The sequence below is a fragment of the Pristis pectinata genome, chromosome 1, assembly GCF_009764475.1.
Source record: "Pristis pectinata isolate sPriPec2 chromosome 1, sPriPec2.1.pri, whole genome shotgun sequence".
Lineage (NCBI taxonomy): Eukaryota > Metazoa > Chordata > Chondrichthyes > Rhinopristiformes > Pristidae > Pristis > Pristis pectinata.
The window spans coordinates 140,428,364-140,455,207 of NC_067405.1; the positions used below are offsets into that span (position 1 = coordinate 140,428,364).

The 26,844-nt window shown below is 42.2% G+C and overlaps 1 protein-coding gene across 27 annotated transcripts in view; it reads left to right on the forward strand.

Moving 5' to 3' along the window:
* Nucleotides 1-26,844, forward strand: part of nrxn3a (neurexin 3a) — a 1,776,465-nt gene that overhangs the window by 511,901 nt on the left and 1,237,720 nt on the right. The gene's annotated exons all lie outside the window — the stretch shown is intronic.

The window sequence follows — 26,844 nt, forward strand, 5'->3', positions numbered from 1 at the left end:
TCCGAGTGAGTCAAAATGTTACCACCTGACATTTAAATTCATGACCCCTGTAATAAGAGTTGGCACAGGCTCATGTGAATTAGTACAGTGATCAACCTCTTTTTTTTACTTAATAGCCATCAAGATGTATCTTTAAGCTGTCCTAGTACTGTTGATTGTTTTAGGTTTATTCCACTAGCTGGCACCTGCTGGGATTTACAGTAATGTGACCCTTGTTGCAGATTAATAGAGAATAATTGCACATCCATTCTCCAAACCTAATTACTGAAAGCACGGCACTGAGAAAACTATGAAGTACCAAATATTCTTGTTAGTTGCACAAATGATGAAAAAACTGCAATCATCGTCTTTGCAAATCAACTGCATTTTGTTGGAACTGTACTTCACTTCTTCTGGTTAAGGGAGTTTTAAGGTGTACACTCACAGCTGCATTTACTGATGGTAGTTTAATGTAGTTTTAAAGATCTTGAAGAAAATTATTTCACGCATAGAGCCATTATGATCTGAAATGCACTGCCTAGTCAGGCAATGGGAGCATCTTCAACAATGACTTGCAGAAGTGATTTGAATTAATACCTGAAGGGGAAAAGTTCACAGGACTAATGAGAAGGAGCATTGGAACGGGACTCATTGAAGAGCTTTTTCAAAGAGCTTTCATGGGCATGATAGAGGGAATGGCTTTCATGCACTGCATCATTCAGTGTTACCCTTCATTTGGCTATCAACCTACCCACCTGAGCCTGGTATTACAGCTTGATTCAGATTTTTATTTTTATCCTAGTACAGGGCCCATCAAGTTTATGCCATTTCTCAGGGCATTCCATCAGTCACATCCCCTACTTATTTCCCTGTGGCCTATTCTCTCTCATGTGCCCCATTAATTTCCCACTGATCCTACGTCACTCACATACACTAGGGCCACTTTATAGTGGATATTTAGTCTACTAACACGTCCTAGGATTGTGGTCACAGGGCGAACGTGCAAACTGTGCACAGACGTATGATTGAACCTGGGTCACTGGAGCTATCACTAACTGCTGCACTGTGTGGAAGATTTCCATTGTTTTAGTACATTTTGTGACCTTTCGACACAGTGGTGCTGTGAGTAGTGCAGGTGTCTTGCAACTTCAGTGACCTGGATTAGATCCTGACCTTGGGTGCTGCCTCTGAGTTTGAACATTTTCCCTGTGTCTGTGTGGGTTTCCCTTGGATGCTCCAATTTCCTCCCAAAGATTGGCCATTTTTAAATTAGCCATTTTGTAGGTGGTTACTGGGCAAATCAAGGAGGTGTTAATAGGCATGTGTGAGAGAATAAGTTACAGGGAGTTATGTGGGGAGGTGAGATTGATGGGATTGCCCTGAAAGCAGCATAGATTTGATGGGCTCAATGGCCTCCTATGTTATAAGGGAATATGAAATATGGAACATTGGTTTGGTTAATTTTGGTTTATTGGTTATTTTTGTTGTCACATGTACTGAGAGACAGTGAAAATCTTGTGTGCCTGCCATCCAGGGAGATCATGCCATACATAAGCACGTCGATGTAGTAAAAGAAAACAATGCAGAATATGGTGTAGCAGCTATCAAGAAAGCGCCGTGCAGGTAGACAAATAAAGTGCAAGGGCCACAGCGAGGTAGATTGGGAGATCAAGAGTTCATCTTCAGCATCATCGTGGGCTGAAGGGGGTGTTCCTGTGCTGTACTGTTCTGTGTTCTAGATGAGAAAGTACTTCTGAACCATAGTCACTGTTGTAAACTGGGAAACAAATCAGCATCAGTATGATGGTGAGCAGATAATTTGTTGATGGGATGTTGGTTGTGGGATAACTATTACACCGAGCATTGAGATAACCCTCCCCGATCCCACCCTGAAGCAGCATTATATAGGATCCTTGAATCCACCCAAGAGAACAGGAGGAGCTTTGGTTTAATGGAAGGGCACCTCTGGGACAATGCTGTGCACCCTCACCCACCCCACAATGCTGCATTGAGTTAGCACCCTCACCTCTTGAACTCAAGTCTCTGGACCAGGGCACAACCTTCTGATGTAAAGATAAGTGAGCCATCTCCTAAGCCATGGCTAATATAACTCGGCTGAAATAAACGTTATTTAGGAAAGGGTAAAATAAAACTCTGCTCTTGCTCTATTTATTCCTTCTTGACAGATGGATGAGTATCAAGGTGACAGTTTACTCAGAGATTCAGCTATTGTGCATCAATCTCCAGTTCTCGAGTGCGATTTTATTAAGACTTTCTTTATTATGCTTGCTTTTCCTGAAGTGTAATGCCTTCAGGTTTATTGATTAGTAAGTTCAAGCACAAAACTGCTTTCCCAGTTCACTGTATGGAAATATAATTCAGTTTATTTGTGAACCTGTCATCCCACTGTTGTGTCCGATCAAAGCTTTGTGTTTTTTTTCTTGCACTCAGCTGGAGGTAGGATTACGGCCCATCAGGATTGTTCAGTTCCAAGCCTGATGCTTAAATCTCACTCCCTCAATGACATAATCGGAAACGTCAATTGGATTATTGCAATTTCACAGCTTCAAGCAAGTCAAATCTGCCACCTTGTGGTAATGTGGACCTGTTGCAAGTTTGAGCAGTCTGCTGTGGAATCATCATAAATTCTCCTCAGCCAGCCCCTTGGGATCGAGGACCTCTTGCTTCTGCTTCAATTCAGCGGGTACTGAAGTGACTGATGAAACCAATATGAGAACCACAGACTCTACCACAGATAGGGCAGGAGGTAGCTGACTGGGCAGGTAATTTGTGAGGTATTGCACTTCTGCCATTTACACCAAGCTTCCTTGTGCTCCTGATACATGGACTCCAGGTTTTAGTGCCATTCCAAATGCCCCTTCACTCTGAATGCTTATTAGACCAAGGATTCCCAGGAATCGGTGGGGATGTTAATTTTTTTTTTCAAGGAGGCTTTGAGAACATCCTTGAATCTTTTCCCCTGTTTACCTGGTAATGTAGATGGAGCCTGGGGTAGAGCTTCAGCTTCAGTAGTCTGCTGGCAGGCATGCAATCGATGTGGCCTCTCCAATGGGACTCAGTGATTGGGATATTGGCCTGGGAGAAGACATTGAAGTTGATTAACTTGTCTTCCATATCCACAGGAAAGATAATGTTGGAGGTATCTCCCTTGCGCCTTGAGGTGCCTGCTGTATGTAGTTTATGTCTCAAGCACATAGGAAGCAAGGCTCACTACTGCCTGGTTGAGCACGAGTTCTGTGCTTAAGCAGAGGCCATTTGGGCCATTGTGCTCTTCTCAGCTGATAAAGGGGTATTCAGATTGATCCCACTTCCCAGGACCTGCTCCACACTTTCTCAGTCACAGAACACTGAGTGCTCATCCAAGTACTTTTTAAATCTAATCAGGGCTTCTTTCTCTCTACCTTTCAGACAGTCAGTTGCAGACTACCAACTCTGGGTAATTTTGTTTCTCACCTTAATCTTTCTGCCAGTTGCCTCAAGCCCAATCACCTTTAATTTGCCTTGGGAAAGAGGCATTTAGACAGACACATAAATAGGCAGGGAATAGAAGGATACAGACTTTTGCAGGCAGATTGGATTAGTTAGATTGATGTGGTTGGCACAGACATTATGGGCTGAAGGGCCTGTAGTGTGCTGTACTGTTCTATGTCCTGTGAAGCTGCCTCATCCCGCTGGATATCTCGGTGCATTCTACATCTCTGTTCAATCCATTAATAACTGATAAAAGATGAATGAGAAGAAAACCTCCACCGCCTGACTGCCACAGCGTCAGACTGCCGAGGGTTAGTGCAGGATTCCAGTGACCAAGGAGAAATCACTGCTTCTGCTGATTACCCAATGACCTGTGCTAAAAGGTTACAGGCCCAGACATTGGCTGATGCTGCAATGTGGCAGATGTTTGATGGTTTTCATATGTTGGCACAGGCTAACCAGAGCATTCCAGGAACACAGGTAGAATGACAATATCCAGGGAGGGCCTTCCGATCTGTAATTGGAACAGTGCAGGAGTGTAATATAGAGAGTGCCTATTTTTTTTGATATACATTAACACTATATAGATTAGCACTTTCTCATTTAAAAAAGAACATTTCTAACAGTCCTTGTTTAGGATCTCATGTACCTCGCCAATGAATGGTGGAGTGGAAGACTGTGCCCTTGACATTGATGAGGCAGCACAAAATGAAATCTGGTTTGTTCTCTACAGAAAAGGGGACATTAATGGAAAGGAAAGGACATTGTTCACAGTCTTTGTTGGAATGCGTGCAGTGGCCCCTGAGGAATTGCTGTTACCTGGATATTCTATCCCTGTCAATCAAAATGCTCTCCATGGTTGCCAGAAGAAAGAAGGACTTTCATTGTGTCTTACACACTCCTTTCGAGATGTCTCAAAGTATGTTACAGCCAATGGAGTACTTCTTGAAGAGTAGCCATGAAAGACATGCGGCAGTTGATTTTCACACATCAAGCTCCCACAAATAACAATGAAATAATAATCAGATGTTTTGCTTTCCCAGTACCCAATTGAAGCAATGGACAATGGATGAGTACAGGCCAGATCTCCGCACACATCTTTGAAAAGGGATCATTTATGTCCCCCTGGGAGTGCAACTGCGCTTTGGATAAACATCTCATCAGAAAGGTGGCCTCTCCAACAATGCAGTATTTCCTTACTACTGTACTGGGACATCAGTCTAAATTTTTATACTCATTTCTAGGCAAGGACCATACTCAAAGCATAAACTGACCCTGTTGTATTTGATAATATCTGCGACCTTTCCAGCTGCCCAAAATCCTCCTCCTGCATTCAGGAATCTCAACACTCCTTCTAGGCAAATTTACTTGTACCTTTAACAATTGAATGTACTGCATTCGGTGCTGATGGTGTGTCTTCCTTTACATTAGGGGAAACCAAATGCAGTTTGGGTAACCGCTTTGCAGAACACTTCTGTTCAATCCCTATTTGGACACTGAAAACTCCAAGGCATAAAGTGGTTGGCAAATTCCACATGATTCATTAGAGCAAAGTTGAACTGAATGGGTTAATAATCAGTGCAATCTTGGGATGCATTAGTCCTATTTCATTAAAAAAAAAAAAATTTTTTTAAACCATACTTCTGCCATAGTGCCTTGTGCTCTGGAACTACATGTTGATCATTGCGTAGCATACAGTATTCAAGCCATTTCCAAATGACTAGGAAAATCACTTGCAATGTGCATCCAAACATTCAGTATGTGCTCCCAGCGGGGAAACTCCTTGCCAGAAACACAAGACTGCAAAAGTATCGCTTATGACTGGGATAGATTTGTCAGCTTGCAGTTGGACAAATAAGTGGACATTTTTTATAATTCCATCAATGGAAGAGATTTACAACACTACATCTGGCATTTATATAGCACCTTTAAAGTTGTAAAATGTCACATGGTGCTTCACAAAAGTGCCAACAAACAGGAAAATTGAAGTTAGGCTAAATTGGGGCCGATGAGGAAAAGCTTGGTTAAAAGGGTAGGTTTTAAGGAATTGTCTTAAAGGAGACAGAGAAGCAAAGGATATTGAAGGTTCAATCGGGGGAAAAAAAGAAAGTGTATGTCATGTATAGGAAGTTAGGATCAAATGAGTTATTTGAGGTTTATAGGAGATTTAAGAGAACTTAAGAGAAATTAGGGGGGCAAAAGGGGACCATAAAATAACCATGGCAAGTAGGATTAAGGAGAATCCTAAAATCTTTTATAGGTATATTTGAAGCAAGAAGTTAGCCAAGAAAAGAATAGGTCCTTGGTATGTGTCGAGCCAGGGCAAATGAGTACATAGAACATTAGCGCACAGTACAGGCCCTTCAGTCCACAATGTTGTGCCAACATTTTATCCTGCTCTAAGATCTATCTAACCCTTCCCTCCCATATAGCCCTCCATTCTTCTATCATTCATATGCCTATCTAAGAGTGTCTTCAATGTCCCTAATGTATCTGCCTCCCCACCTCTGCTACAGTGTGTTCCATGCACCCACTGCTCTCTGTGTTTAAAAAAAAAACTTACCCCTGACATCCCCCTTATATCTTCCTCCAGTCACCTTAAAATTATGCCCCCTCGTGTTAGCCATTTTCACCCTGGGAAAAAGTTTCTGACTGTCCACTTGATCTATGCCTCTTATCATCTTGTACACATCTATGGTCACCTCTCATCATCCTCCTCTCCAAAGAGAAAAGCCCTAGCTCTTTCAACCTATCCTCATAAGACGTGCTCTCCAATCCAGACAGCATCCTGGTAAATCTCCTCTGCACCCTCTTTAAAGCTTCCACATCCATCCTACAATGAGGTGACCAGACCAGAACTGAACACAATACTCCAAGTGTGGTCTAACCAGAGTTCTATAGACCTGCAGCTCTTGAACTCAATGCCCCGACTAATGAAGAGCAAAACACCATATGCCTTCTTAACAACCCTATCAACCTGCGCGGCAACCTTGAGGGATCCCAAGGTGGACCCCAAGATCCCTCTGTTCCTCCACACTGCTAAAAGTCCTGCTATTAACCTTGAAATTCGATCTCCCAATGTGTATCACTTCACACTTTTCCGGGTTGAACTCCATCTGCCACTTCTCAGCCCAGCTCTGCATCCTATCAATGTCCTGATGTAACCTACAGCAACCTTCTACACTATCCACAACACTACCAACCTTCATGTCATCAGCAAACTTACAAACCCATCCTTCCACATCCTCATCCAAGTCATTTATAAAAAATCACTAAGAGCAGGGGTCCGAGAACAGACCCCTGAGGAACACCACTGGTCACCGACCTCCAGGCAGAATACGCTCCATCTACCACCACCCTCTGTCTTCTATGGGCAAGCCAATTCTGAATCCACATAGCCAGGTTTCCCTGGATCCCATGCCTCCTGACTTTCTGAATATGCCTTCCATGAGGAACCTTATCAAACGCCTTACTAAAATCCATGTACACCACATCCACTGCTCTACCTTCATCAATGTGCTTTGGCACATCCTCAAATTCAGTCAGGCTCGTAAGGCACGACTTGCCCCTCACAAAGCCATGCTAACTGTCCCTAAACAGCCTGTGCTTCTCCAAATGCCCATGTGTCCTGTCTCTAAGAATCTTCTCCAGTAATTTGCCCACGACTGAAGTAAGACTCACTGGTTTGTAATTCCCAGGGCTATCGTTACTCCCTTTCTTACACAAAGTAACATCATTTGCCATCCTCCAATCATCTGCCACTACTCCTGTGGCAAGTGATGACGCAAATATCATCACCAATGGTGCAGCAATCCCTTCCCTTGCTTCCCCTAATGACCTTGGATATATCCCGTATGGCCCTGGTGAATTATCTGTCCGAATGTTTTTCAAAAGTTCCAGCACATCCTCTTTCTTCACTTTGACATGCCCTAGCGTATCAGCCTGTTGTACGCCATCCTCACAAATGACAAGGTCTCTCTCACTGGTGAATACCGAAGCAAAGTATGCATTAAGGACCTCCCCTACCTCTTCCGACTCCAGGCAGATGTTTCCTCTTTTATCCCTGATCAGCCCTACCCTCACTCTGGTCGTCCTCCTATTCTTCACATATGCATAAAACGCCTTGGGGCTTACCTTAATTCTACTCGCCAAGGCCTTCTCATGCCCCCTTCTAGCTCTCCTAAGTTCATTCTTAAGTCCCCTCCTGGCTACCTTGTAACTCTTCAGGGCCCTGTCTAATCTTTGACTTCTAAACCTTGGGTAAGCTTCTTTCTTCCTCTTGACAAGATATTCTCTTCTCAACCATGGTTCCTTCACTCTACCATCCTTACCCTACCCCATGAAAGTACTCCCGAAACAACTCCACATTTCCATTGTGCACTTGATCAAGAACATCTGTTCCCAATTTACGCTCCCAAGGTCCTGCCTAATAGCATCATAATTCCCCCTCCCCCAATTAATTACTTTCCCATCTCATTTGCTCCTATCCCTCACCAAGGCTATGGTAAAGGTCAAGGTGTTATGGTCACTGTCTCCAAAATGCTCTCCCACCAAGACATCTGAAACCTGACCAGGCTCATTGCCTAGTACCAGGTCCAGTCTGGCCTCTCCTCTTGTCAGCTAGTCCACATACTGTGTCAGGAATCCTTCCTGGACACACCCAACAAACTCTGCCCCATCTATCCCCTTTACACTTAGGAGATGCCAATCAATATTCGGGAAGCTGAAATCACCCATGACAACAACACTCTCCAAAACACCTCTCTAAAATCTGCCTCCCAACCTGCTCCTCAGCATCTCTGCTGCTGTTGGGGCGCTCTGTCGAATACTCCCAATAGAGTGATTGCTCCCTTCCTGTTTCTGACTTCCACCCACACTGACTCAGTTGACAGTCCTTCCAGGATGTTCTCCCTTTCTACAGCTGTGACACTGTCCCTGATCAGCAAAGTCACTCCCCCACCTCTTTTACCTCCACCACTGTCCCTTTTGAAACATCTAAACCCCATAATATCCAGCAGCCATTCCTGCCCTTGTAACAGCCAAGTCTCTGTAATGGCCACCATGTCATAGTTCCATGTACTTACCTATGCTCTTAGTTCATCACCCTTGTTCCTAATACTTTTCGCATTAAAGTAGACGCACTTGAGCCCATCCAACTGACTGCCATTTTGCCCTTTCAACTGCCTATCCTTCCTCACAGTCTTTCTACACACTGCATCTACTTGTACACAAAATCAACCAACCTCTGACCTGTCAGTTGGGTTCCCATCCCCCTGTATAACTAGTTTAAACCCTCCTCAAGAGCTCTCGCAAACCTGCCTGCAAGAATATTGGTCCCCCTCCAGTTCAAGTGTGACCCATCCCTTTTGTACAGGTCATACCTTCCCTAGAAGAGGTTCCAATGATTAACAATCTGAAACCCTGCCCCCTGCACCAACTCGTCAGCCACGCATTCATCTGCCAAATCAACCTATTCTCACCCTCACTGGTGTGTGGCACAGGCAGCAATCCAGAGTAAGGTCCTGAATAAATACTTCTCATCGGTATTCACCAGGAAGGAGTTTGTGGAGGCTGGAGAGTTAAGCATATGCTGATATTCTGGAGCATGTACGTAATAGGAAGTGTTAGAAATATTGGAGCACATTAGGGTGGACAGGATCTATCCCAGGATTTATATTCACTTGGAAAGGCAGGGGTTGAGTAGGAGGAGTCAGCATTGTTTTGTGCAAAGGAGATCATGCTTCACAAATCTGAGTTGTTTTTGAGGAAGCCACTAAGAAAATTGATGAAGGCAGCATGGTAGTCATGGTTCATATGGGCTTCAGTTAGGCTTTTGAAAAGGTTCCACATGGTAAGCTGGTTCAGAAGGCTGAGGCACAAGACATCCGAAGTGTGTTTGTAAAGTGGGCCAAAAATTGGCTTGGTGATAGGAGGCAGAGGTTTGTGGTGGATGGGCATTTTTATGACTGGAAGTCTGTACCGCAGGGATTGGTGTTGGAATCTTTGTTGTTTGTAATATACACGTCATACTGCAGCTGTACTAAACACTGGTTCGATCACATTTGGAGTACTGCATATAGTTCTGGTTGCCACACTACAGAAAAAATGTGGTAGGAATAGAGACAATGCAGAAGAGATTCACCAGCATGTTGCCTGGGATAAGGGCTGTTGTTATGAGTGTTTGGATAGGCTGGGATTATTCTCACTGGAATGTAGGAAGCTGAGAGGTGATCTTGCAGAAGTTACTAAAATGATAAGGGGCACAGATAGGATAGATGGTCTATTTTCCCAGGGTAGTGGAATCCAGAACTAGAGGCCACAGGTTTAAGGTGAGAGGGGAGAAATTTAAAGAGATCCAAGGGATAAGTTTTTGACACAGGGTGGTAGTTATCTGGAATAAACTATCAGAGAAGGTGGTAGAGGCAAATGCAATTGCAATTCTTGAAAGGCATTTGGACAGATACTTAGATAGGAAAGGCATAGAGGGATGTGGGCCTAATGCAGTCAAGTGGGATTAGTGTTAGTGTAGCGGTTAGCATAACGCTATTACAGTGCTAGCGACCCGGTTCAATTCTCGCCGCTGTCTGTAAGGACATCTTCCTTATCATCCTGTCTGTAAGTATGTCCTCCCCGTGTCTGCATGAGTTTCCTCCGGGTGCTCCGGTTCCTCCCACATTCCAAAGATGTACAGGTTAGGAGCTGTGGGCATGCTCTTGTTGGTGCCAGAAGCATGGCGACACTTGTGGGCTGCCCCCAGCACATTCTCAGTAATGCAAAAAGACGCATTTCACTGTGTTTTGATGTACATGTACTCAATAAATATCTTAAAGAGGGAACTCAGTTGGCATGGATGAGCTGGGCCAAATGGGATCAATTCTATGCTGTACGGTTCAATGATTCTACAAGTTAAAGAGATTTAGGAAGGGAGTTTCAGAGCTTAGATCCATGGAAGCTGGTATTAGCCACCAATGGTGAAGCAATCGAATTGAAGCATTGGAGGAGCTCAGAGATCTTGCAAAATTGAAAGACTGGAGGAGATTACAGTATTGGGAATTTGGGGCAGCTGCATGGCCAAGAAAGGCTTGAGGCAGTATCCCTCGTGAGGAGGGCAATTTCTCAACACTTTTCAGATTCAGTAGATACCTAGAATGTCCACGTGTTCCCACCTAGTTAATGAAAACACATTAGCTGCACAAATTGTTTCTGAAAGTTATTTAAGCAAGATTGGATAAACAATTAGCTTGGTTGGTGTTTGGGGTGAAGGCCGTGCCTTTGAATGTTTGTAATAAATGAGTGGAAAAACCAGCTTACGCAATAGTTGTTATCTCCGGAATGAGAAAGGGGAAGGAGAAAATTACTTTGAATTCTTACTCAATTCTTACTTACCATCCTATGTTATCTGTTCAAATTTATCAATATATTCAAGTTGCTCCAGAGGCTCACCACTCCTTACCTCAGTGATCTTCTCAGCCTGGTAACTCTCCAAGAATGCTGTGTTCCCACAAACGAGCATCCCTGAACTTAATTCCTCCTCAATTGCCAAAGCTCAAGAATTTAAGTCTTACTACCTCTTTCTTACTTTAAGGTGCCAATATAAAACCCATCTCACTAAGCCTTTGATCATCTGGCCTGATACCTCCTTATCTAGCTTGGTGTCATTTTTATTTGATTATATACCTGTTCTGCACATTGGGACGTTCTTGCTCTGTTAAATTGGCCTACTGAGCTCTGAAATTCCCTTCCTAATCCTTTAAAATGAGGTGGGATGATGGACTGACTGGCTAGCAGGAGCAGACAGCTGGAGTTTGTGTGCTGCTTCGAAGGAATACTCACTGGCAGTTGTGAAATGGAGATTGCTGGAGTGTCTTGCAAGAGGGAAAGGGAAGAGTAGGACAGCTTTTAAGTTGCCTTGTGGGGCTCACAATGAAATCTTGCTCCCCCTCGTCCCACAGGAACAGTTTAATGTGACTTACTTTAAACAACCTCTTGTAATCCCATCTCTGCATCTAATACTCCTGGCAAGAACTTGTAGTAATGTCTGTTGTTCTAACCTGAATAGCTCAATATATGGAAGAAACTTTAAATCCAATAGCTAAGGAAGACTTGATCAGCTTCAGTCGAGCAACTTTGCCATCAGCTCAGAGGAAGATGGGAAAATATGTTGGGCAAATCAATTGATTGATTTTAAACATCTGTTCTTTGAGCTTGATTTACCTTGATGATAAGGTCAGATTAAAATTATCTCCACACCACCCCATCAAAATATTGATTCAGTAATGGTAAACTCCTCCAAGTGACCACCCAACTGATTGGGAAAATAAACTACATACAGGTAGCTCTGCTTTTACGTAATAGTTATGTTCCAAAGCAACCTTGCATTATAGAGAGCTGTGTTATGGCAGAACAGGTGGAAGTTGCCTTTAAAACACAGATTTAAACAATTTTTCCTGGTCGCAATCGCGCTATAACCAATACGACTCACATAATAGAATTTGTGTTTCCAAATCAATCAATTGTGTTATAATCAATCCGTGTTATGGAAACATGGGTTATAACAGAACTAACTGTGAATATTACTGGCTGCAGATGACCATGTGGATCACGTGATGATGATGAAGCTGGGCTGTACTTTGTGTTCAGAACATTTTGACGAGCTCTTGGCCCTTTGGCATTTCGATACAAAACAATAAAGACATTTTAATGAATTATAATTAGAGAGGATCCTTCCTTTCATATCATTAAAATAAAATTTGATTTTTTTTAATACCTTTGAGCTAGTAAATAGAAAATATATATTCCACAAAATAAGACAACAATGTGGGAAGATACGGTAATGTGGGCAGGCACAGTAGCGTAGCGGTTAGCATATTGCTATTACAGTGCCAGTGACCCGGGTTCAATTCCGGCCACTGCCTGTAAGGAGTTTGTACGTTCTCCCCGTGACTGCATAGGTTTCCTCCGGGTGCTCCGGTTTCCTCTCACATTCCAAAGACATACAGGTTAGGAAGTTATGGGCATGCTATCTTGGCGCCGGAAGTGTGGCAACACTTGTAGGCTGCTCCCAGAACATTCTACGCAAAGATGCATTTTGATGTACATGTGACTAATAAAGATATCTTAGATAGATTTACATCGATGGAAGCTAAAAAAATAAGAAGGATCAGAAGTGTGTCCTAAACTTCCCTTGGGCTTCATCACCATCCATCAAGATCTGGTTGATTCTTGACTCAAATCCCTTATTTTCCATAGTACTCAAGAATCTATCAATCTCAGCCTTGAATGTATTGAGCAGAGGAGTGCGTGTGCCAACTCAAGCATTCTCCAGGCACTGCTTGGCTGGAGAGGGGGCTTGGATCCATTTTCCCTGGGGTAAATGCCAAAAGCTGCCAAAGTTAAGAGCATTTTTGATACGATCAAGATGATTTTATGATGTTTGGCTGTAAAATTAGTTGGGATTTTTTAAGAACATAAAAAGATCGATGGAACTGCAAGTTTTTTTCTTTCGCATCCTCAGTTGTTACATATAATTTTAAATAGGAATCGTTTATAAAAAGTGAAGTTTTCATTTTAGAAAATGTACATGCTACCACTTCATTATTGCATACATTAGACCACACACATTTTGTTTTAAATTAATAATTTCATATTCAAAGATAGAATGTGCTGGTTTTTGGAGCTGGGAAATGTAATTAAATTCATGCTGGCTTGCCAACTGATAGCCTCTCATCTCCGTAGGTTAAGCTGAACAAATTTCTAATTTGTTTAAAAAAAAGGGACATGACTGAAATGGGCAATAATAGGTCTTCAAATCTTTCTTTCACTCAGTTTCCATTTTTCCTCGTAATTCTTACTGTGAAGAAAAGGTTACACTTAGTATTCCTTGGGGTTACCAGTTCCTGGATCTTTTGCAGACTATTGTATTATCACTTTATATTAAAATTAAGTGTGGATTTTTTTTTGTTTTATTATTCTGTGGGATCTCTCAGTTAATGAAAGGAACTCCATATAAACTAATGGCAGGTAACCTCAGCTCAAGTATTGTCCAGGCATTACTTGGCTGGAGATGGAGATTTATTTTCTGTAGGGTAGTTACTAATGTGGGAGCACCTTCGCCACATTGATTTCAGTGATTCAAGAAAATGAGTCTGTAATGCTGATGGGCAACCTTACCATCATAACCCACACCTGAGGACAAATTTTCAAAAGATATATTGCTCTCATGCCTGTGATGAGGAGCCATGCTCAAATGCTAGTTGGCCATAGATCTATAGAACGTTTTTGCCAGTTGTGTTAACCAAGCTCCCTTTGTTGGACAAAATGGAGGGGTCACTGAATCTTCCTGTTCCTTTTTCATGTGTTTAGTGTCATAGAGTAATACAGCATGGATACAGGCCCTTCAGCCCAACCAGTCCATGCTGACCATGGTGCCTACCCAGCTAGTCCCTATTTGCTGCAGTCAGCCCATATCCCTCTGAGTCCTTCCCCTCCATGTATCTATCCAAGTCCTTCTTAAATTTTACTATTGTACCTGCCTCAACCACTTTCTGCTTTGTTCTTGGAATAACAACAATAGAACCAGTACTTTATGTTGAACTGTTAACACAGTATAGCTTCCCAAGGCTCTTCTAGCAAATTCTGATGAAGAACAATGAAAGGACATTTACACAGGTGAACAGAAACTTAGTCACAGAGAGGATAGAGTGGCTGACCAGATTATGTTGGTTTTTGCATTCTGTATGAGTCTCTGCCCATTGCATCTAATTCTTCTCAGCATTTCTTTCATTTCCCTTTTCTGTCACCTACTCTATCAGCTTCCTAATGCATCTTCCTTGTCATTTTTTGTGGTTGTGAGTTCTACGTTCAAATCACCCCTGGGTATCTTTGTAGTTCACTGTGGAATAATGCAAGGATCTTGCAGGGCCGGAGGAGGTTGTAGAGATTTGAATAGGCAATGTCAAGGAGCAACTTGAAAACAAAAAAAAACTAAAATTGAAACACTGCCAGAATTGGAGCCCCTGTAGCTTGGCTGCATGGACTGAAAGCTGAGGCTGAGCAAGCCTTGTGTTAGGAAATGGGGAGCAGAGTCAGTTCCACATCTGAGAAGTTACAAATCACATCTAAAGTTTATTGGTAGATATCTTGGCATGATTCAAAATACCACAATATTACCCAATTCCAAGTGTATTATCAGATACAATAAGTAAATTTATTGAAACAGGCCACTTGTTGCAACATCCATGTTGATACGTATCCTTTACACCAGTATTGGTCCTTAATCCCAAGTGACCACTGTACTCCCTTGACTGCCTGTCTCTCTCCCTCAACCAGATCCTAACATTGATATGCTCTGTATGCATACTGTGGTTCAGTTGGTAGCACTCTCTCCTCTGAGTCAACAGGTCAAGGGTTCAAGATCTATTGAAAAGATGAGAGGATGCTGCACCATTGGAGGAGCCATCCTTCACATGAAGTTTTAAAGTGAGCCCTTGTCTATTTTCTCAGTTGGCCAGAAAAGTTAACATGGCTCTATTTTGCAGAAGAACAAGAGAGTTCTCTCGAGTATACTGGTGTTTGTGAGATTGCTGTGTACAAATTGGTTGCCACATTTCTTGCATTGCAATGGTCACCACAAAAGTGCTTCATTGTTTTAAAGGGCTTTAGGATGTCATAAAAATGATACGTAACATCATGCAGGGTTTATTTTGTCATTAACTTTGTTATTGGTCTCACATCCCCTCTGTGTACAGTCTTGTCAACCACAATTTTGAGAAAAGGGTGTCTTTGACCATTATCTACTAATAACTCTCAGGAAAACAGCATGATAGAAGACCAGACATGATCTTGATGAATGTTGGAGCAAGTTGGAAGAGCCAGATGGCCGAGTCTTGCTCCTATTTCTTATGAAAGAAAAGTAATGACAAGTAGCAACAATTCTCATTCCTCCCAGTAATTTGACCTCGCATAGGCTCATGGAAATGCTTCGTGACTCGAGTGAACCTAATTTCTCAAGGCAAGAGCTTTTTCATTTGGATCCAAATCATCAGTTCCAGATGACTTGCCTGTGAAGAGCTGCTCTCATGTTCTAGCTTCAATCACCACCTAATTTCTTCTCTTTTGTCAAGCTATTGCTGCTCCTTTCTAAACCAAAGTGGAAGAGGCAGAGTGTAGAATTTCCCATTGCTCCATTAACTGGCAAAATGCCTTCTTCATGGCATATATTTTCAAGGCATTTGGATTGCTGAGTGAGTGCTCTAAGAGCCTACTTTGCAACTGTGGTTCAGCAGCAGCTAAGCTTTTGCTGTTCAACTAACAGAAGACATAATGTGGAAGCATTGGAAAATGTTGTACTTCCTCCCATGAAATTTTAACTGTGGGTTATCCAGTAGATGAAATGCAAAGTTTTTTATGGGTAAAACAGCCAATCTACTTTATTGGCTGATAGATTTATTAAGAATCAGTGCTTTCATTTGTTGGTGAATTTCATTCGTTTATTCAGATATTTAAAAGGCAAAGGTTTCTCAGCTCTATTGTCAGCAAGGTGATCATTGGTTTTGTCTATCATTGTAAAGAATTTCTCGGGCAATTTATTTGGCAATTTACTATTAAAAGCTGGGTGAACGGCTGTTCTTGGAAGCACAGCTCAGGAGGCTGCACAAAGTCAACAGTGATTCTACAGCTATTCTTTTGAATGGTTTGGAAATTGTAGGGTTCAGATGCATTACGTGTGCATCCAATAAGGATATAAAATGTATATTAAAATACTCTTTTGATTCACAGTCAATATATTAAACTGACAGGATTTTTCACTTCTATTATTGCTCACTAGTAAAATCAGAAAATGTAGGTTGCCTCAAAACTGAAGAATGTCTGTATGCACGTTTTCTGCAGATATTAAAAGTTGTTCAATACTGGGAATCACATATCTCCAGTCCTGGCAAAGAAAACTTTCACTATATATTTCTACCAAGCACATTGGTCTTAATTTTTTTGTGAAACATCAGTCCAGCAGGCGCCTAAGCACTCAATATGGTATTAGTGTTAAATAGTCCATGGTCAAAATGCATTGCTCGACATGTTGATAAATGCTGGTACATGGGCATTCGTGACTTGAACCTGAAACAGACGTGAGATCCCCACCTCCTTCCCTTTATTCCATGGTCCACTGTCCTCTCCTATCAGATTCCATCTTCTTCAGCCCTTTGCTTCTTCCACCTATCACCTCCTAGCATCTCACATCATTCCCACTAACCCCCCCGACTGTCCCACCTACCTACCCCCCCCCCCCCCCTCACCTGGATCTGGATTCACCAACTCGTACTTCTCCCCCTCCACCCAGACTTTTATCCTGGCTTCTGCCCTCTTCCTTTCCAGTCCTGATGAAGGGTCTCAGCCTGAAAAGTTGACTGTCCATTTCTGTCCATAGATACTGCCTGACCCACTGAGTTACAGCATTATTTTGTGTGTTGCTACTGACATGAGATCCTTTGGTTTGCTGTCGAATGGATTCCACACCTTTGTTTCCATTGCTTTTGTCATTATTGACTGACCCAACTTAAATACTGCATCATCCAGTCAGTACTCTTGGACACAGCAACAAAACCAATGACCAGTGAAGGCTGCTCCTGACAGATTAACAACTTCTTTTACTCAGCATGGTATATAGAACAGTACGGCACAATACAGGCCCTTCAGCCCACCATGTTGTGCCACCCTTCAAACCACACCTAAGACTATCTAACCCCTTCCTCCCACTTATCCCTCTATCTTAAATTCCTCCATATACTTATCTAACAATCTCTTGAACTTGTCCAATGTATCAGCCTCCACCACCACCTCAGGCAGTGCATTCCATGCATCAACCACTCTCTGGGTGAAAAACCTCCCTCTGACATCACCCTTGAACTTCCCACCCAATACCTTAAAGCCATGTCCTTTTGTTTTGGTGCTGGAAGGAACATTCCTGTTCTTCTAACAAAAATGTTAAACTCATGAATTGCTAACACTTGCCTTACCTACTCCCCATAACCCATCTCCCAATTGCCGGTTCTCTCTGATTTTCCTTCCAGTCTCTGCTCGCATACAAACCGATATGTTTAAATTTCTCTTGAGGCTGCTAGCCACAGCAAGCACCTGAAGCTTGATGGGAGTAAACATTATAGGTCAATGGACCCATTTTTGTTCCAGTTGCCTCATTAAATGCATATGTGATTCAAATTCCATACCTAATTTTTTCAGCAATCTGGATAGCTCATGGGGAAGTTAGCCTTAGATGTGGTAAATTGACAAGAGGCCAGAATTCATGGAGCGCAAGGGTTATAATGCTGGACGAGAATACAGATATAGGGAAGGGAGAGGCCACAGATTGATTTAATCAGCAGGAGAAGAACTTTAAATTTGAAGCATTACCATATTGACAATTGATGTAAGTCAGAATATAGAGCCAACTTGGACCTATGAAAGAAAAATCCTATTTAACTAGACTACCATTCTTTAAGGCTGTGACTAGTAGAATAGATAAGGGCAATGAGTGGATGCGGTGTACTTGGATTTTCGGACGGTGTTTAATAAGTTCCCACACAGGAGGTTGATCAACAAGGTTAGAGCACCTAGAATTGGGAGCTATTATACTGACATGGATTAAGAATTCGTTACTGGAAAGCAAAAGGTGGGAATAAATGGATTGTCCGCAGATTGGCAGGCTGTGTCTAGCAGGGATGGGGCTTCTGGTCCCCAGGTTTATCAACAATTTGGCTGTAGGGTCCAAATGTCCTACTGATGGTACTAAACTAGGTGGGATTGTGAGTACAGTGTAAAGAGGCTTTAAGGGGATATGAACGACCTGAGTGAGTGGATCAGGACATGGCAGATGGAATATTACATGGAAAAATGTGAGGTCATCCACTTTGGTGCACAGAAAAGTGGAGTATTTGTCAAATAGTGAGAGGTTGGGTAGCTTAAAAGGATGTAGGTCTCCTGCCACATAAATCCCTGAAGGCTAACAGACAGGGGAAGCAAGCACTTAAGAGGGCAAATGGTATGTTCGCCTTTGTCACTAGGGGATTTGAATACAGGAGTAAAGATCTCATTGTAATTGTGTAGGCCCTTGGGGAGACTGTACCTGAAGTATTGTGTACAGTTTTGGTCTCTATACCTCAGAAAGGATGAACCTGCCATTGAGGGAGTGCAGTAAAGATTCACAAGACTGGTGCCAGGGACAATGGATTAGCCATGTAGGGAGAGATTGAATAAAGGGGAATGTATTCTCTGAAGTTTAGAAGAAGAGATCTCATTGAAGCATACAAAGTTCTTAAAGGAGTTGATAGGTGAGGTGCAGGAAGGTTGTTTCCCTTGGCTGAGGGCACATGTTCAGAATAATGGGTAGGCAGTTTAGGACTGAGACAAGGAGAAACTTTTTTCCTCAGTGGGTGAAGAAGCGATGGAATTCTCCACCACAGAGTGCTGCAGAGACTCAGTCATTGTGTTCATTCAGAACACAGATCAATAGCTTTCTGGCATTAAGGGAATCAAGAGAGATAGGGATAGTGCTGGAAAATGGAGCTGAGGTGGAAGATTGGCCATAACCCAATGAATGGCAGAACAAGCTTAAAGAGCTGGATGATGCACTCTGCTCCTACTTCTTATGTACTTCACATGCATACACGTGATGCATGAGCAGGGTATTGCATCTGGATGATGCAGTTCTGGATAAACTGGCTGCAGATGCTTTCCTTTTCTCAAAAGTAGGTGATGTACTATGGGAGGTCAAATTTCATTAGGAGATATAGAGTAATGTTAAGTTCCTTAGGAGTGTTGATGTACAGGGAGACCTTGGGATGCAAGTCCATAGTTCCCTGAAAGTGGTGATGCAGGTGATTAAGGTAGTGAAAAAGGCATTAGTATGCTTGCCTCATAGGCTGAGGCATTGAGTTGGGACATCATGTTGCAGTTGCACAAAACATTGGTTAAACAGCACTTAAGTAAGATAAGATAAGATAAGATTTCTTTATTAGTCACATGTACATTGAAACACACAGTGAAATACATCTTTTTGCATAGTGTTCTGGGGGCAGCCCACAAATGTCGCCACGCTTCCGGCACCAACATAGCATGCCCACAACTTCCTAACCTGTACGTCTTTGGAATGTGGGAGGAAACTGGAGCACCTGGAGGAAACCCATGCAGACACGGGGAAAACATACAAACTCCTTATAGACAGTGGCCAGATTTGAACCCGGGTCACTGGCGCTGTAAAGCGTTACACTAACCGCTAGTATTGTGTGTGGTTCTGATCGCCATATCACAGGAAGAATGAGTGCAGAAGAGATTCACCAGAATGTTACCTGGAATGAAGGGTGGCAGCTACAAGGAGAATCCGGATTGGCTGGGTTTATTCTCACTGAGCTATGAACTTGTACACATTTACAAAATTATGACAGGCATAGATACAAAAGATAGTCAGAATCTTTTTCCCAGGGCAGGGGAGTCTAAAACTAGAGGGCACAAGTTTAAGGTGAGAGGGATTTAAAAGGAGATCTGAGAGACAGGTTTTTCCACAGAGGGTGGTGAGTATCTAGAATGAGCAGCCAGAGGTGGTGCAGGCAGATATAATTACAATATTTAAAAGGCATTTGGGCAGGCACTTGTATGGGAAAGTAGTAGAGCGATTTAGGCCTAATGCTGGCAGATGGGATAAACATAGATAGGCATCACAGTGGGCATGGAGGACCTGGGCAGTCAGGGCCTGTTTCTAGAACATAGAACACTACAGCACAGTACAGGGCCTTCGCCCAGAATTTTGTGCCGACATTTTATCCTGCTCTATCTAACCCTTCCCTCCCACATAGCTCCCCATTTCTCTATCATTCATGTGTCTATTTAAGAGTCTCTTAAATGTCCCTTTGTATCTGCCCTCACAACCTCTGCCGGCAGTGCGTTCCACACACCCACCACTCTCTGTGTAAAAAAAAAAAACTTACCCCTGACATCTCCCTTATATCTTCCTCCAATCACCTTAAAATTATGGCCCCTTGTGTTAGTCATTGTCGCCCTGGGAAAAAGTCTCTGTCCACGCGATCTATGCCTCTTATCATCTTGTACATCTCTATCAAGTCACCTCTCATCCTCCTCCTTTCCAAAGAAGAAAGCCCTAGCTCGCTCAACCTATCCTCATAAGACATGCTTTCCAATCCAGGCAGCATCCTGGTAAATTTCCTCTGCACCCGCTCTAAAGCTTTCACATCCTTCCTATAATGAGGCGACCAGAACTGAACTCCAAGTGCGGTCTAACCGGCGTTCTATAGAGCTGCAATATCACCTTGCGGCACTTGAACTCAATACCCCGACTAATGAAGGCCAACACTCCATACACCTTCTTAACAACCCTATCGATCTGCGTGGCAACCTTGAGGGATCTATGGATGTGGACCCCAAGATCCCTCTGTTCCTCCACACTGCTAGGAGTCCTGCCATTAACCTTGTATTTTACCTTCAAATTTGATCTCCCGAAGTGTATCACTTCACACTTATCCAGGTTGAACTCCATCTGGCACTTCTCAGCCGAGTTCTGCATTCTACCGATATCCTGTTATAATCCACAGCAACTTTCTACACTATCCACTACACCACCAACCTTTGTATCATCAGCAAACTTACTAACCCACCCTTCCACATCCTCATCCAAGTCATTTACAAAGAGCAGGGGTCCCAGAACAGATCCCTGTGGAACACCACTGGTCACCAACCTCCAGGCAGAATACGTTCCATCTACCACCACCCCCTGTCTTCTATGGGCAAGCCAATTCTGGATCCACACAGCCAAGTTTCTGTGCTGTACCTTTTATTGATTCTGTGAAAAGCATGAATACTAACCTGCAAAATGGCCTGCTTTCTGGCTGTTTAAAATAAATCTTTAAAATAAGGGTACTTGTAAGGGTTAAGCTTAACAAACTGGTTGAATAGAGCCAGGACTATTGGACAAAAGATTAGCAGTGCAACACTCGTAAACCTCAAACTAAATTTCAGGTTGCGAAACAGATCCAGAAGAAAATAGTAACAGTGCTGTATGACAACTGTGGCTGGACAATATTTATTCCTCAACTAACATAACTAAAACAGAAAAACCAGTCACTACAGTGTTGCTGTTTATCGAAGCTTTCCATCTGCAAAATGGCTGCCACGTTTCCTGCATTATAACTGTGACTAAACTTCAGAAAACACATTGGTTGTGAAACACTTTTATATATTTTAGAGGTCATGAAGGTACAATTTAAATAGAGTCTCTCTAATGGGGGGCTGAAACTGTTGAAAGGTGGTGTTGAGGACATAAGGAAAATAAATAGCACTGAGTTCTTTCCTAATGGATTTGGGAGACAGATCCCAAAGGCTGATTCTGCACTTTGGTGATTGAGTAGAGGGAGATCACAGGGCTGTGTTCTGTTTTTTATGGTTATGAAACACAATCTATAGATCAGTGATTTCCACACAAGGGCACTTGCTTGGTGAGTTGTGGAAATAGGCCTTCCATTGTTTCTAATACAGGGGGTATGAGATCCCATGATTGAATTTTGTTGTATGAATGAAACCAGTTTGATCGTAGTAGTATCAGAATCAGGTTTATTATCACTGACTTGTATGTTGTGAAATTTGTTGTTTTGCAGTTGCAGTACAGTACAAAGACATAAAATTGCTATAAATTACGAAATAAATAAATAGTGCAAAAAGAAGAATAAAGAAGTAGTGTTCTTGGGTTCATGGGCCACTCAGAAATCTGATGGTGGAGGGGAAGAAGCTGTTTCTAAATGGTTGAGTGTTGGTCTTCAGGCTCCTGTACTTCCTCCCTGATGGTAGTAATGAGAAGAGGGCATGTCTTGGATGGTGAGGGTCCTTAGCGATGGATGCCGCCTTCTTCAGGCATCGGTTGTGCCCGTGATGGAGCTGGCGGAGTCTACAACCCTATGCAGCATCTTGCGATCCTGTGCATTGGAGCCTCCATACCAGGCTGAGATGTAACCAGTCAGAATGCTTTCCACTATACTTGCTATGGAAGTATTACTGTATATCTTCTTGCTATGGAAGTTCTTATTGCATGACAATTTAGTTTCTGTCCACTGGAGCTGGAAGAAGATTTGCTTATGTCATTTGAGATTCCTCCTCACACTAATTTGAAAGTAATGCCAATGAGTATTTGTTCTCAGAATTCTTTATTTTTGAGAAGAAACTTCAAGAGTAGGCAAAGATTATGTTTTGTAGATACCAATGTCCACACAAGACAAGTGTACATTTAATTCAGGCGAACAAGCAGATTACTCTTTTGAATATCATGAGCAGTGTTCAATGAAGGCATCAAAAAGTTCATGGCAGAAATTATAAGGATATAAACATTGTTCTGAAACATAATCCAGGCCCTTTTAGATATATTTTTAGTCTTATCAACATACCTTCTCATGTCCTTCCAGAATCCACCTGAATTCATTGTTCACTTCAGTGCCTTCTCTGGTAACCTTGCTTGCAAATATAGTAGCACTCATATGAAAATAAAAACAGAAGATGTGGGAAAGGCTCAGTGGTCGGGTGGCATTTGTGGAAAGAGAAGCAGAGTTGACATTTCAGGTGGAAGACCAATCATCAGATCCTTGCAGCATCTGCATTTTTGTTATTTCAATTTCTGAGTTCTTATTTTTGATACTTTCTTTCCATGCATCTCTCCAATATTTTCTTAGTTTATTGATCTCTTTCCTCAGCTTCACAACTTCAACTAAATCTTTCTTTAACATAAATCTACCTTGAGTAGAGAGCCGACTTCTCCTTCCTCAGTCAGAGCTCATGTATTAGTGCAGTTTAGATCGACACTTCAGGATATCACTGAAGAAGTATCAGCACAATTCCAAGACAGGGTTAACACAAACGTTTTCAATCTGCTTTTAGCATTTTCCATTTTACCAAAAGAGCATATATGTATCTGGTGAAGACAGAGAAGGAGCTGATCTAGGATCATGAGGGAGCTGCAACTCACCAGCCTAGAAAGATGGTGATTAAGGAAGGCAGACTACTAATTCAAAGTTGTCCAAGAGAACATAAATTTTCGTTAGAAAAAATTTAATTTGAAACTGATATATTAAGAATAGCTTCTTCACTAAAAGTAGTGATGAGTGGGGGAGGGGCAGAGTGAAAGGTTGTGGACTGGATTGGGACCTTGAACATTGGATTGAGCTTGGATGGGACTGTTGTGAAGGGGTTGGGGGTGGGTGTCACCTGGCAGGGTAAACTAGAGGGCAGGAGGACTGCTGCAAAATAATGCCATCTTAGAATACTTTTCTGTTATTTATATATGGCTCTACCAAAACAGATTTTCAGAAGGGCAAAAAAAATTAGGAGCAGGAACAGGTCATATTTTCCTTGAAAAGGCTGCTCTTTTGCCTCATGTGCACATTCCATGTTTCTCTGCAACCACTGTGCCCCCCCCCCCCCACAACATCCCCCCAAGTTGCACTGGAGGTTAATTAGCTACAGATTAGTACAGATAGTTAATTTTAGATCTTAGTTAGAATTAGTTATTAGTATAGATCTGTACTACAGATTCAAAACATACCAGGCCATGGGAGTTGCCAAGTCACGGAATGCTGCAGGAGAAAGTTTCAACCTGTATATTCTTTGAATTACATGATTTTAAATGAAGACTAGAGACCACTGACTAACTGACCAGAATCTGGACTTGATAGTGTTCTGAGGATTGTAATACAGTAATGGATTGTTTCTTCTAACTCTGACACCTGCGTAGGTGATGCAAGTGCATTTCCTGCAGTTTGGCATTTGTTCCATGCAACATGCATTGTAAATGCATTCTGTACATTGGGGTGTTTATGCAGTATGCATTGCATATATTTATTTGTTTATTACATCGAAAAATTTGATTCTAGTCATGTGGATTTGCATAGTTATGAGTAATATCCAAGGCATATCTGGCATTTCATTATCTGCTTTTATTGATGGGAATCATTACAATGATTCGACTGTGTCAAATTGAACATGATGTATAAATCTAGTGATATGAATAAGCTCTAGTCAAGGGAATCATGGACAATAATTTTGTTGGTAATTTGACTTAAATGGGACATTAAACCTGGCAGAATAAAGAATAGTCTTAATGTTGTTTTTTCATGTGTGCAGGCTAGATAATGTCCCATATATCAGCACAGATTTATTAAAATATTACTTTAGAGTGACCTACAGGTTTACAACTAATACGATTTTATTGGGCCTGTGAAATATATATAGTTGATGTATTTTTCCAGTTAAAACCCAACACTGCAGGTCTGTATAAATATACTGTTGGAATTCAGTTAGACATCAATAGAAAGTCAATATTTTTAGCAAGCTTTTCTTCCCTCACACTGCATTTTTATTCCTCCCATCTTTAGTTCCTTCACTTTGTTGCTCCACCCCACTGCATATGTTAAATGCATTAGGATATTAATGCTGCTTTTAAACACCAGACTCAAGAAAATGTCACTCTACTCTGAGATTATCAGGTGAATAGAGGAAAAGATTTGAGGATGTTCTCAAAACCTCCTTGAAAAAAATGCAGCATCCCCATTGACTCCCTGGCCCATGGTCTTCTGAAGTGGAGGAGGAGCATTTGGAATGGCAATGAGAATCTCAAGTCCATGTATCCAACACATACAGAGGTCTAGTGTAAATGACAAAAAGAAAGTACCACCTTACAAACTACCCACACACTCACCCCATCAGGCACCTCCTGCCTCACATGTGAAGGGGGCTGTGGTTCCCATATTGGTCTCAGTACAATACCAATACCAGTAGTCACCTGAGAACCTATAGAACCAGAGTAGAAGCAAGTCACCCTCAGTACCCGTGAATTGTCTAAGAAGAAGAGCTGACTGGGAACAAATATGTCACAAGCTGAATCACCAGTTGATATTTTCTCTTTTTCAGGACAAATGCTTTTCTCTCCAGTCATCTAGGGTGGGATCTCCATCAGTTGGCTCAGTTATCATGAGAGCTTATTGCTCCAAACCCAGAGCAATTTTTTGATATTGAATGATTCCTTGGGAATGTAGCATTAATGGAGATTGGGGCACGTCAATGGGCGACATTCAGTGGTTGGGTTAGGCACTCTGTATCCTTGTCTTGGGTCATTGCTCAGCTCTGATTTGGATGTATTGGCATGGTTCTTATTGTTGTAATAATGGCAAACTATCAGTATTCATTGTCCTTGGATCGTGAAACTGGCAACTGCATCCTGAGTGCACTTGGCATAATTAAGTGCTTAAATGTAGAAGCTGGTGTCACTTGATTCCCCGCTTTTCCACAGGCTGCACTCCTTCACATATGTGGATGTACCAACATCTGGACATTTAAATTAGCAGCTGGATTTGGTTGCTTGTCCCCTGATACTGCTCCAGCAGTCAACAAGGTTATATAAGATCTGACTGTAACCTCAACCCTACATCCCACTCTACTCACCATAACCTTTCCACTCCTTACATATCAAGAATCTGTTCACCTCTACTTTAAAAATATTTAAAGACTCTGCCTCTACTCGTCCATGCCAACCAAGATGCCCATCTAAGCGAGTCCCATTTGCCTGCATTTGGCCCATTTCCTTCCAACCCTTTCCCATCCATCTAACTGTCCAAATGTCTTAAATTGGGTGTTTGTATCCCAGGCAGCACCTGTACTTTCAAAGCATTCATCAGACAGCAAATGAGGAATGAAAAGCATAGTTTTGTTGTGAATAAAATAAAGATAATGGTAGAAGATGATAGATCATAAAGAATTCTTAAAGACAAAGATAAATGTTATTTTAAATACGCTGTCTCAAGGATTGCCATTCTACAAATTTAAAATTAATTTTTAGAATTGTTGAGGCTATTAAGCATTAAACCATTGAAAACTCACCACATGCAGAAAGCTTCACACTTTCAAGGTATTTACTTGTTAGGTATCGGAACCTTTTGTTGGATCACAGATTAGGAAAGGGGCCAATGTTTAGAATAAGGGCTCACCAGTGGAACACAGAGGACCATGTCTTTGGCACTTTCTTCTTGAATTGACAGTAGAGGCAGAGTCTTGCTGTAATTCCATGCTGTAATACTCGACTTATGGACACTCTGTATGTATGAATGAGCATTTGGGAGACTGGAAGGATGGATGGGGATGGATTTGTCGCCTGCTGCAGAGCTGAAGGCAACATCTGCTGGGTGGGAACGGAGAGTTTCCGCGTACCTTCTCTCCCTACCTCCAGAACCGTGACAACTGGGGACTCTGTCGAGCTGAGCAGAGCTGGGAGCACTGAACAGACTCACTCGCTTGCTCACGGAGTCAGTGAGGCTGGCTGGCGGCCACTCTCCTCGT